The 11,156-nt window shown below is 42.2% G+C and overlaps 1 protein-coding gene across 2 annotated transcripts in view; it reads right to left on the bottom strand.

Moving 5' to 3' along the window:
- Positions 1-1,044: 1,044 nt before the first annotated feature.
- Positions 1,045-11,156, bottom strand: part of LOC120533413 (gastrula zinc finger protein XlCGF26.1-like) — a 38,645-nt gene continuing 28,533 nt past the window's right edge. For both annotated transcript variants that reach the window (XM_039760279.1, XM_039760280.1), the window contains exon 5: positions 1,045-1,082. The gene's annotated coding sequence lies outside the window, so the exon portion shown is untranslated. The remainder of the gene's footprint in view (positions 1,083-11,156) is intronic.

Genomic DNA, 11,156 nt, shown 5'->3' with positions numbered 1-11,156 from the left:
GCAACATGCTGTTCCCCTTTCTGAATCAAAAGTTGACCCAGAAGCACAACTCCTCGTCTGGGGAAACTGATCCTGATCAGACAGAGAGGCGTTTGCATAAAAGATACCGTTTTACATCCAAGATTTTAATTATTCTTATTATTTTATTTAATCGTTTATTATTATTAATCATTTATTTAGTTTGCTAATGGCAAAAACGATTGACTTTATATATTGTGACAGATGGCCAGGGCCCATACCTGGCCAGGTCGTCTTGATAATGGAAGGACTGGGGGAGAAAACGGGCACAGGGCATTACCTACCCTAGAACATTAGATGGAATGCCAACCCAAGGTTTGAAGCGGTGCCTTGGATGCCCACAGGGCTTCATGGGAGTTGGAGTTTAGCACAGCCCTGTTGTGTTCCATGGCTGTCACCAAGGGGGTGCTACAGAGACTGCAGAGCCCTACTTTGTTGGGCTTTCACCTCACGACCACAGTAGCGGACCACCAGAAGTACTTCCGGGTGCAACATAAAAGAAACCCATTTCTCCTTCTCCAGGACCCAGAGTTGGGAGGTGGAGGAGGAGTGTAAGCAGAAGGACAGAGGAAGAGAAAAGAAGGTAAAGACAAAGTGCTGTGTGTTGTATGTGGTGCTGTGCTGTGAAGGTGGGAAACCGTGTGAGAAGAGTTTGCCACAGCTCAATACAAGCCTGTGTTTGCTACAGGGTGGTCCAGATCTAATTCTGCAGATCCAGATCGTCTGGATGACTTTGATTTATGTGGGGACGATTCCATTTCAGGGGCGGCACGGTGGTGCAGTGGTAGCGCTGCTGCCTTGCAGTTAGGAGACCCGGGTTCGCTTCCTGGGTCCTCCCTGCGTGGAGTTTGCATGTTCTCCCCGTGTCTGCGTGGGTTTTCTCCGGGCGCTCCGGTTTCCTCCCAAAGACATGCTGGTTAGGTGGATTGGCGGTTCTAAATTGGCCTTGGTGTGTGCTTGGTGTGTTTGTGTGTGTCCTGTGGTGGGTTGGTACCCTGCCCAGGATTGTTTCCTGCCTTATGCCCTGTGTTGGCTGGGATTGGCTCCAGCAGACCCCCGTGACCCTGTATTCGGATTCAGCGGGTTAGAAAATGGATGGATGGATGGACGATTCCATTTCAGCATGAAGACGATTCTGCATGTCGTCAGTTCTCACACTTTCTCGATGGTCCGGGATTTTTCAGGTGATTTTCTATGTAATAAACTTAGTTAGTTATAGCATGATTAGATCTGGACCACCCTATAGATTTTGTGCCTTGTGTCTGTCTGTGTTGGGTTTGGGGAGCTTGTGCACCCCCTGCAGGCCACAACACCATTAGTAGTATTTTAAAGATAAATGACACTGGAAAACAATGTAACGACGCTTAGACTGGTGTGATGTGCTCAGATGTTCATTTTCTGCACCAACTGTAACCGATTGATGCCTGACTTAGATGGTCCTGTTGGGCGTGTATTACAGCAATCTAGTCGCCTATGAAACAAAAGCGTGAATTCACTTCCCAGCATCTTGCAGTATTATAAGAGGTCTGACATCTTGTAATGTTTCTTAAAAGGAAAAAAATGCAGTCCCAGTAATCTGGTTAATTGGCGGTTTCAAGTTTTGCTCAGTCTATGATTACCCCTAAATTGTTCATTTCCACCTTGACTTGTAATGCTAAGCGATCGTTCATTTCTAAACCCTCCACTGTTTCCAGTTTTAACAACCACTAAGCTTTCTGTTCAATTTTCATTGAGATTCGTCAAAAAACAGATCGTGCTTTACAAAGTTTTTGAAATCTCATATTAAAAAAAATAAATAAATAATTGGTGAATCGGCAAATGTGTTGTTGCCGGGTGCGTTAATGACAGGAAAAGCTGGGACACCAATAAGTCCAAACAAAGTACGCCTTAAGGTGACAAACACAAAATGTCCATTTGGGCACAAACTAACAGAGCTTTGACGAAAAGGATCGATGTTTGGAGCCCCGTGAAGGAGTTTGCTATCAAGAGACGACGACGCTGCCTCCTTCTAACCCTAACCCTAACCCTAAGTGTCCTCACTGGGCAAGAAGAGAATGTTAGTGGCAGCTCCCCCTCTGCCCCCTGGCGGGTTATCACTTACCTCGATGGAGCTCCTCTGACGCGCAGCTGTCTGCCTTACTGCAGGGAAACGTTCGGTGACTGAGTTTTACCTTGAAGGCACTGTGGACGCGAGGGGTCAATGTTGCCCCTTAAACCCAACAGACAGACAGACACACGGGCACTAGGTGAAAGCACTAAGAAGAGATCTCTCTAACTGTTCTTGGTATGCAGTGCCCTCCAAGCACCACAGCCACCACTGAACAGGCAAGTAAATCAAGCACAAATACACAATAATCGTCTTTCTCTTATTTTCTCCTCCACACTTCCCAGTAAGCTTGGTCCACCTCCACTCAACTCTGCCTCGCCTGCTGGGACCTCAGCAGTCGTTTAAATAGTCCTTGACCTGGGTCAGATGGAGAATTCCAGGTCTTTAATCCAGGAATTTCGTCCTCGTGACTTCAAGGGAAGCACGACTCCCCAGGTCCTTTCACAGCACCCCCTGGTGGCTCCCAACAGGGCTGAGAAACCAAACTCCAAGTCCCAGCATGCCCTGCGGGAATCTGGGGTTGCCGTTACACTCCAGGGGCGCTGCCATCTAGTGTGTTGGGTGGGGGAGGCCATGTCCAAATGTAGCTGCCTTCCCAAATCCTTCCATGTCAGGGGCGTCTGCCCGCCGTCTGTTACAACACTTGGAACAACGGCCACTTGGATCTCCGGTACAATGCCAGAGAAAGGCTTTGCAGGAGTAATCCGTTCAAAGATCAGCACCCATCTCTCCTGCTGCTTCAGGTAACTCAGCCATAGAAGTAGAAGCAAAAAAATAAAGTCACTTCTCTGGAAACGAATGGGAGGGCACAGCAGTGATGTGGGCATACATAGGATAGAACGGAGTATTACCTGAAGATTATTACTGTAAAGAACCAACATTATCACCCGGCAGCCAAACGCCGTGCCAACTAAAGGAGCAGCTCCTCATGATGTGTCAGGATGGGTTTAGATTGGGAACTGTGGTTTATCTGTGGGCAGGAGACCAGAGGCACGGGGGTCTCTACAAGAAGTTCTGGGCACATTTACAGTTTGGATTCGGTCCTAGCGATCACCATTATGTCATGCAGTAACAGTCAGGCATTGTTCAACCCGCTATACCCTAATACAGAGTCATGGGGGTCTGCTGGAGCCAATCCCAGCCAACACAGGGCGTAAGGCAGGAAACAACCCCTGGGCAGGGCGCCAGCCCACCACAGGCAATTAAAGCTATACATTTAAATAAAATGGGCAGGCCACTGGCAGTGTGCTTAAGATATTTCATGTTTCTAGTATTTTGGCAACAACAGTTTGTGGGTGAGGTTTTCATCGCAGCTTTGTAAATCAGGAGAGCATGGAGGGGTCATGAGGTCACTGGAAAGGGGTGTGTGGCTCTCCCGCTATCTAAGAAAAAGGACGAAGGTCCAAGTCTTTAGAGTCCTGGTGCTAGACATGGACGCTGTCAGTGACCTGAGATGAAGACTGGGCTCCTTCACGTGAGTCTCCTTGGGTACCATTGGTTTGACTTTTTGTTGCTCAGGGAGTCCCGAATGAGGCACGTGACCTGCATCAGTTACGGCACTACGGCCACGTGGCGCATTTCCCCGAGGGTGACCCGGCTCGTAAGATCCTCATTGTTGGGGACCCGAGTGGCTGGACCAGGTCAAGGGGTCACCCACATAACATCTGGCTGCAGCAGATAGAGGGTCATTTCCAGACCTGGTGGGTTGCCAACCGGGATCCCGAGTTGTTTCGTCGTGTGGTGGGTGCGGCAAGGCGCTGTCTCAGTGCACACTCCCCAACTTGACTTGACTTTGTGAATCAACGCATTCTGGATATTCACTGCATTCTAATATGGCTGTCGTTGTTTTTACAGGCAGTCTGCTGTATTTGACCCTCCTAAGGTATTTAAAGGTGGGCTGTAGGTCCTCATCTCCTGCCCTGAGGGGGCACACATTGAAGGTCCCCCTCTTTCTACTTGCCTGTTTCCCTCTGGATGGACTCGGACCAGCGACCAGCGAGTGCTTCTTTCACCTTCAACTGGGCAGTGTCGGGGGGTCTGACAAGTCCCACGTATGGATACACCATTTGTACCCTTAAAAAGAAGCATTGAGCTTTTCTAAATGTACAAATATCGTAGCCATGCCAGCGGTACTGTAGTCAGATGACACACCACGGCAACTTGAACTGTCATTTGTGAAAGTGTGTCACCGCCACGCCGATTCGATACTCAAGTTCCCAATCAAAGAAATTTACATTTTGAATTTGTGAGCAGGTCGTTGATGAGATTGAGATATTTCAGTGCTTGAAGGTGGGCTGCAGCTCCGCATCTCCTGCCTTCCTTACTTTATACATACCACAGTTTTATTTGGTCCTTTGACAGAGACTTCGTACAAGACGTGTCCAGCTACTTGATACTGTAGGGCGGAATTTGTATGGAATTCAGTTTTAGGGTTAGCGTCCTAAATTAACAACCAGTAATCCGGAATAAACCGGCGCAGGTCAAGATACAGCATGGAGGGGGAAATCCCTTTAAATATGAGGGAGCGGCAAAGAAAATAATAATAACATATATATATATATATCAACAACATTAATAATATCAATAATAATAATAACAACAGCTCTAAGAATATCAATAATAATAATAAGGCTAAGAATAATAATATCAACAACATTAATAATATCAATAATAACAGCACTAAGAATATCCATAATAATAATAATAACAGTGCTAAGAATAATAATAATATCAATAATAATAATAACAACAGCACTAAGAATATCAATAATAATAATAATAACAGTGCTAAAAGTAATAATAATATATATATCAACAACATTAAGAATATCAATAATAATAATAACAGCACTAAGAATAATAATAATATAAATAATAATAATAACTGTAAGAATAGAAAATGGATGGATGGATAATAATAATAACAACAGCTAATATCAATAATAATAATAACAGTGCTAAAAATAATAATAATATATATATCAACAACATTAAGAATATCAATAATAATAATAACAGCACTAAGAATATTAATATCAACAACAACAATAATAATAAGAAGAAGAAGAAGAAGAACAAAGTGGTTGGTCACGGATTAAATGAATACACAACTAACTAACAAACAAATGAAAGTTTCTTGAAATCAGAACAGCAGCACACATCTGAGAATGTTCGTTGTACTTTATGCTGTTGTGGTGAAATGAAGATTATTGTCCACATGAGGGAATCATAAACTGTTTTCAAACAACATCTGTTTTAAGTAATACATTTATTTCGAGACGTCGCTAGTTTTATATTATTATTATTATTATGCATATTATGTATTCGATTTCCCTGTTCTGTATGCTGAAAAGATGTAACATTATTATCTGCACATTTCTTTTGAGAAAACTGAACATATTAGATATTTATTTATGATGTATTTCGTGTATTACTAGAGTGTTGTACCGCGTTAGCCATTAGGGAGTTAATGAGAAGTCAAGTAAAATAAAATGACGCCTTTTATTGGCTAACTGAAAAGATTACAAAATGCAAGCCATCGCGGCAACTTGGGAAGAAGGGTATTGCTGCGGACTGGAGACATTATGGGTGGATCTAGAGGTGGGATAACTGTCAATCAAATTCGACTACAGCAAATCATAATGTGCGAATTCAGAACTTCGATAAATGAGATTATTGTTACTCTCTGACAATGAAAAACTCACCTGTCCAATTATCATTGTTTGAAGTTGTCTATCAAGTGTAATTTTAACCAAACGTTTCACAGTTCGTGATCCCTACCTCGTTGAGATTCTGCCTTATAGTGCTTTCTCTTAAATAACCTGCCATTGTACCAAGCGACGAAACTCCATTAAAGGAAAGGAGAGTAATAAAACAGAAGCTGCGGCGATGAAACTCCATTAGACAAAAGAAGAAGAAGCAACACAACTAACTGCTCGTATTTTTGACAATGGAGGTAAGTGTGCTTCGAAATGAAAACGTTTGAAATTTGCACAGTTTTTTTCGTATTTTTAAAAACTTTCTTTTGCATGGTTATGTTTGTACCGTGAACCATACGTTTGTATTGATAATAATTTTCGCTGTAGTAATTGATTTATATTCAGTGCTTGAAGTGGACCAGCACTCAGCGGTATCAGCAACTCTGCAAATTTCACAAGAACTCCTTGACTGTGCATGGAAAAAGAAAAAAACTTTTACAAGCATCTTGGAAATGCTTGATCAGTCCTTCTGTGGTAAAGCAGGCTTTGGATAAAGTTCAGACTGACTACAGTGGTGCATGATATGACCTTTTTTTCTTTTCAGTTTAGTTCCTTATCTTGGACTAATGTTTCTAAAATGTAATACCAAATAATCTGCCATGTTTTTGTACCATCAATTTTAATAGAATTCCATGGCAGTTTTGTGCAGATAAACTGAACTAAACTGTTAAAGACTTTCCTGCAATGAGCAGTGCGCTACTAAATTATACGTGAGTCAGACTGATAGTCGCGATGTTCACAGAGCCTTTCAATTTAATTACAAGTGACATTTATATTTTTTTCCTTTCAGCCAACTTGCTACAAGAATATCCTCTGGAAATTGGATGTTAATGAAAAATCTGCAAACACTCGTCTGTTAAACTCGTAATTCACTTTTGGTGTTTGACTTTCACGTGTCTTTTTTTTCTTTCCTTCTTTTCCTAGGACATCCCTGCTGGTTCAGTAGACTGTGGAGTAGACACGTTGATGGTGTTTGAATATGAACTGTAGGCTTTATGTGACTTTACATTTGTCTTTAGATTGTGTAGGAGTTCAGTACTTTATCTCTTATCCTCTGTCTCAGTCTGCTCTTTATCTGACCAGGAGGGACCCTTTGATTTTACTGCTCTCAGTCTTTTAAAGATGCTGATAATATATATTTTTTTCTTCATGTGTGGCATTCATTTAACGTGCCCTCCACTATTAATGACACCCCTTATAAAAATGTTAATTATAAAATAATTATTTCTTGATGAGGGCTTTGCTTTTCTTTGAATGAAATTGTTTCAATTAAAAGTCAGATGTTTCTCATTTTTTCAGTGCAAGGTGACATTTCTTCAGCAAACAGGGATTTTTTTTTTCTAACCCTTCTTACTCATTTTTACAAGTGGTACCAATAATAGTGGAGATCACTGTATTTATCCTGTTTATCTTAGGATGACAGGCCTGTGACTTGCATATTACTTTAGGTAGTGTCCACATTAGGGTATTCATAATACTCTGAAATATTTGATGTATTCTATTAAACTATTGAGATAACCACCAACGAGAGTTTTTGTAATGAACCATAGAGTAATTCTCACAGTTTGAACTCCATTCCAAAGTGTCTACTTTTATGAGAAAGCAGGAGTGTTCAGACAAAACCAGACATCTTGCACAAGACAAACACTCCATGTGACAGTCTGATGTATTTATTTGTGTGTCCACCGTGTAGGAGAGCAGGCTGGCTGTGTGGCTGAAGAAGGGCAGCTGACTGGAGAACAAGGAGCTCAGGTTTATGAGGCTGCAGAGATCAGCAGGGCCTCCAGGAGGACTCGACATGAAAAACTGTTGGAGTTCATCATAAAGGGCCATGGAGCAGATGATCACCTGCTGGTAACGTAGTTCAGATAACAAGTTAAACTTTATTATTGTAATCTAGTAGCAGAGAGCTGTGATGACTTTAGAGCACCAAACTCTTGTATTTTCTTGTCCAGCAGGCTGTTGTATCTCAAAGGTGTCATCCAAATGGTTTAAAATGATGAAGATCCTAAAGGTCACCGGGTAATGACCTCTATACAGTAGAAGATGAGGAGCTGACAGATGGCCTCTACAACTACCTGATGAAGTGCTGTCAAGAGCTGTAGGCACTTTGTGAAGGTCCACAGAGTTCACATCATTCTGGATGTGCTGATGCCGGAGGCTCATTTGGCTTCAGTGAGTCTCTGAGTACAGAAAGTGTCTCTGTGAGTGACGTCCTCTCTGTTTCTGTGTCTGTCATCGGCTCTTATTAAAGCTCGAGGAACAGTTGAGAGGATTTCTCTAGCAGAGGCAGAAGGTCTGATCATTGATGGACCAGCAGACGGTCAGTAGGACGTCATGTGGTGTTGGGGGAGAGACGGTCCTTTCTGTTTCTTATCAGCACCATTCGTCTGTTAAACAGAATAACATTTTACTTGTAGTGAATTTAGACAAGAATATAAACTAAATAGATATCAATGTAAATATATATGTTTAAAGTGAAATTTAAAATACGCATTAATGCACTTTTATTACTGGTGAAAGTGAATCTTCAGTGAGAGAGAAGAGTTTGCCATTCTGTACTTGAACTGCAGCAGTTGGAAGCACAAGGTCAGCATCACTGAGGCTTTTCAACTTGGGATTCCATCTCAGCGCCTCCTCTGATAAACGTGTCACTGGCTTTACTGGTCTTTGGCCTTTTGGATGAGTGCTGAACTGACTGACGAGTTGTGGAGATTTGATTTAACTATTGATATAAATAATAAAGGACACTTTTATTGTCAAAGATCCCTCATTAAGTTCTGTGTATTTAAAATTATCTGCTTATCTGTTTTTAGCCAATTCATGTCATCTGCATTTTTTCTTTAATTTTTATAACTGCATTGTACAGTTGTATTCCTTTTTTTTATATGTTACAAGCATACATCTCTATCCCCATTATATGGTTCGTTCATGTCAGTGTTTCTCAAATAGTGGGGCGCGTTTGACCTCGGGGAACATGCTTTTTTATTTTTCTTTTACATTTTTTTTTTATTTAGAATGCACTTTAAATCTTTTCCGTTACATTTAATAAAGCTATTCTTTGTTGTAAATTGGTCCATATTTCTTTCTTTTTTTATTCTCTTATACGTTAATAAGGATACAGTGTTATGCAGAGGTGTACTTATAACAATTTTATAGACAAATGATACTATTTATAGTTGCGCGGGGGGCACGAGATGTTTTCTTCTTCCTAGGGGGGGGCATGACAGAAAAGAATTGAGAAGCACTGCTTTATGTATATATAATATATAGAAGTGGACAGGATTCAGTATATTCCCTCATCAGTCTGTTTGTTAGAATGCACAAAGAAGATTAATTTTTCTTTCAGTTCAACTGACCCATCATTATTGTTAATTGTAAACATTTCTTGAAATGGCTGTACAATTTATACTGAATAATTATTAATAACATTTTGTTTTTGGTAGTGACAATACTGAGTGTTTAGTTTCATTTGTGCTGGTCCAATCACCTCGTGTATTAACACAACTAGAACTGAGAGATGTGAGCAGAGCCTCCTCTTGCATCAACACTGTCTACAAACGGCACTTTGCTGGACTCGCTGGTAATCCCACAGCTTGGAAACTGAGCATCCTGATCAAGACTTTGCTGTTCACTTACAGACATAGTCTACAACAATATGCTTCTTATTTATCTTTATTTAAGAGTCACATTTTAAATAAAACTTGTATTTTTTTAACTGAAAATGCAGCTTGTGTATATAGGAACAAAATTAAAGGAAAAGGGTTGAATGCTCCTGATAAATGGAGAGTCAAAACTTTTGAAGCTCAGTATTCTAAAACCACAACTCACGGCAAGAACCTCGTGATTGTAAAGTCTTGACAAAGTGTGTGTGTGTGTATATATAAACTGCTCAAAAAAATTAAAGGAACACTTTGAAAACACATCAGATCTCAATGGGAAAAAGAAATCCTCCTGGATATCTATACTGATATAGACTGGGTAATGTGTTAGGAACGAAAGGATGCCACATCGTTTGATGGAAATGAAAATGATCAACCTACAGAGGACTGAACTCAGAACACCCCGAAAATCAAAGGGAAAATATGAAGTGGCAGTCAGGCAGGCGAGTCCATTTGCCAAAATTTCACTGCAGCAACTCCAGATCACACTCAGTACAATATCCACCCCCCTCTCATTGACAGCATCCTAAAGAGACGACAGATGGTGTCCTGGGGGATCTCCTCCCAGATCTGGACCAGGGCATCACTAAGCTTCTGGACAGGCTGAGGAGTCAGATGGACTGAAACATAATGTCCCACCCAGAGGTGTTCTATTGGATAGAGGTCAGGCGAGTGAGCAGGGGGGTGGGGGAGCAGTCAATGGTATCAATTCCTTCATCCTCTCACCACATGAGGCCAGGTATTGTCATGCACCAGAAGGAACCCAGGAGCCACTGCACCAACATAGGGTCTGACAAGGCGTCCAAGGATTTCATCCCGATACCTAAGGGCAGTCAAGGTGCTGTTGTCTCGCCTGTAGAGGTTTGTGCGTCCCTCCATAGATATTCCTCCCCCGATATACCATCACTGACCCCCACCCCAAACCGGTCATGGTGAACGATGTCACAGGCAGCATAACGATTTCCACAGCTTCTCCAGACCCTTTCATGTATGTCACATGTGCTCAGGGGGAACCTGCTCTCATCTGTGAAAAGTACAGGGTGCCAGTGGTGGACCTGCCAATTCTGGTATTCTATGGCAAATGCCAATCAAGCTCCATGGTGCCCACTAGAGGACGTCAGGCCCTCAGGCCACCCTCATGAAGTCTGTTTCTGATTGTTTGGTCAGAGACATTCACACCAGTGGCCTGCCTGCTGGAGGTCATTTTGTAGGCTCTGGCAGTGCCCAACCTGTTCCTCCTTGGCCTAAAGGAGCAGATACTGGTGGGTCCTGCTGATGGGTTAAGGACCTTCTATGAGGGGCCCTGTCCAGCTCACCTAGAGTATGTGCCTGCCTGTCTCCTGGAATGTCCTCTATGTCCTTGAGACTGTGCTGGGAGACACAACAAACTATCTGGCAATGCCACATGGTATTGATGTGCCTGCCATCCTGGACAAGTTGGACTACCTGTACCACCAAACGCTGTAGGGTCCAGGTATGGCCTCATGCTGCCAGTAGAGACACTGACTGTAGCCAAATGGAAAAACAAGTGACAGAAGAGATGAGGGGAAAAATGTCAGTGGCCTCCCTCCACCTGTTAAACCATTCATTTCTGTTTTGGGGGTCGTCTCT

The sequence above is a fragment of the Polypterus senegalus genome, chromosome 8 (assembly GCF_016835505.1).
Source record: "Polypterus senegalus isolate Bchr_013 chromosome 8, ASM1683550v1, whole genome shotgun sequence".
Taxonomy (NCBI): Eukaryota; Metazoa; Chordata; class Cladistia; order Polypteriformes; family Polypteridae; genus Polypterus; species Polypterus senegalus.
This window is presented reverse-complemented; position numbering and strand designations above follow the sequence as displayed.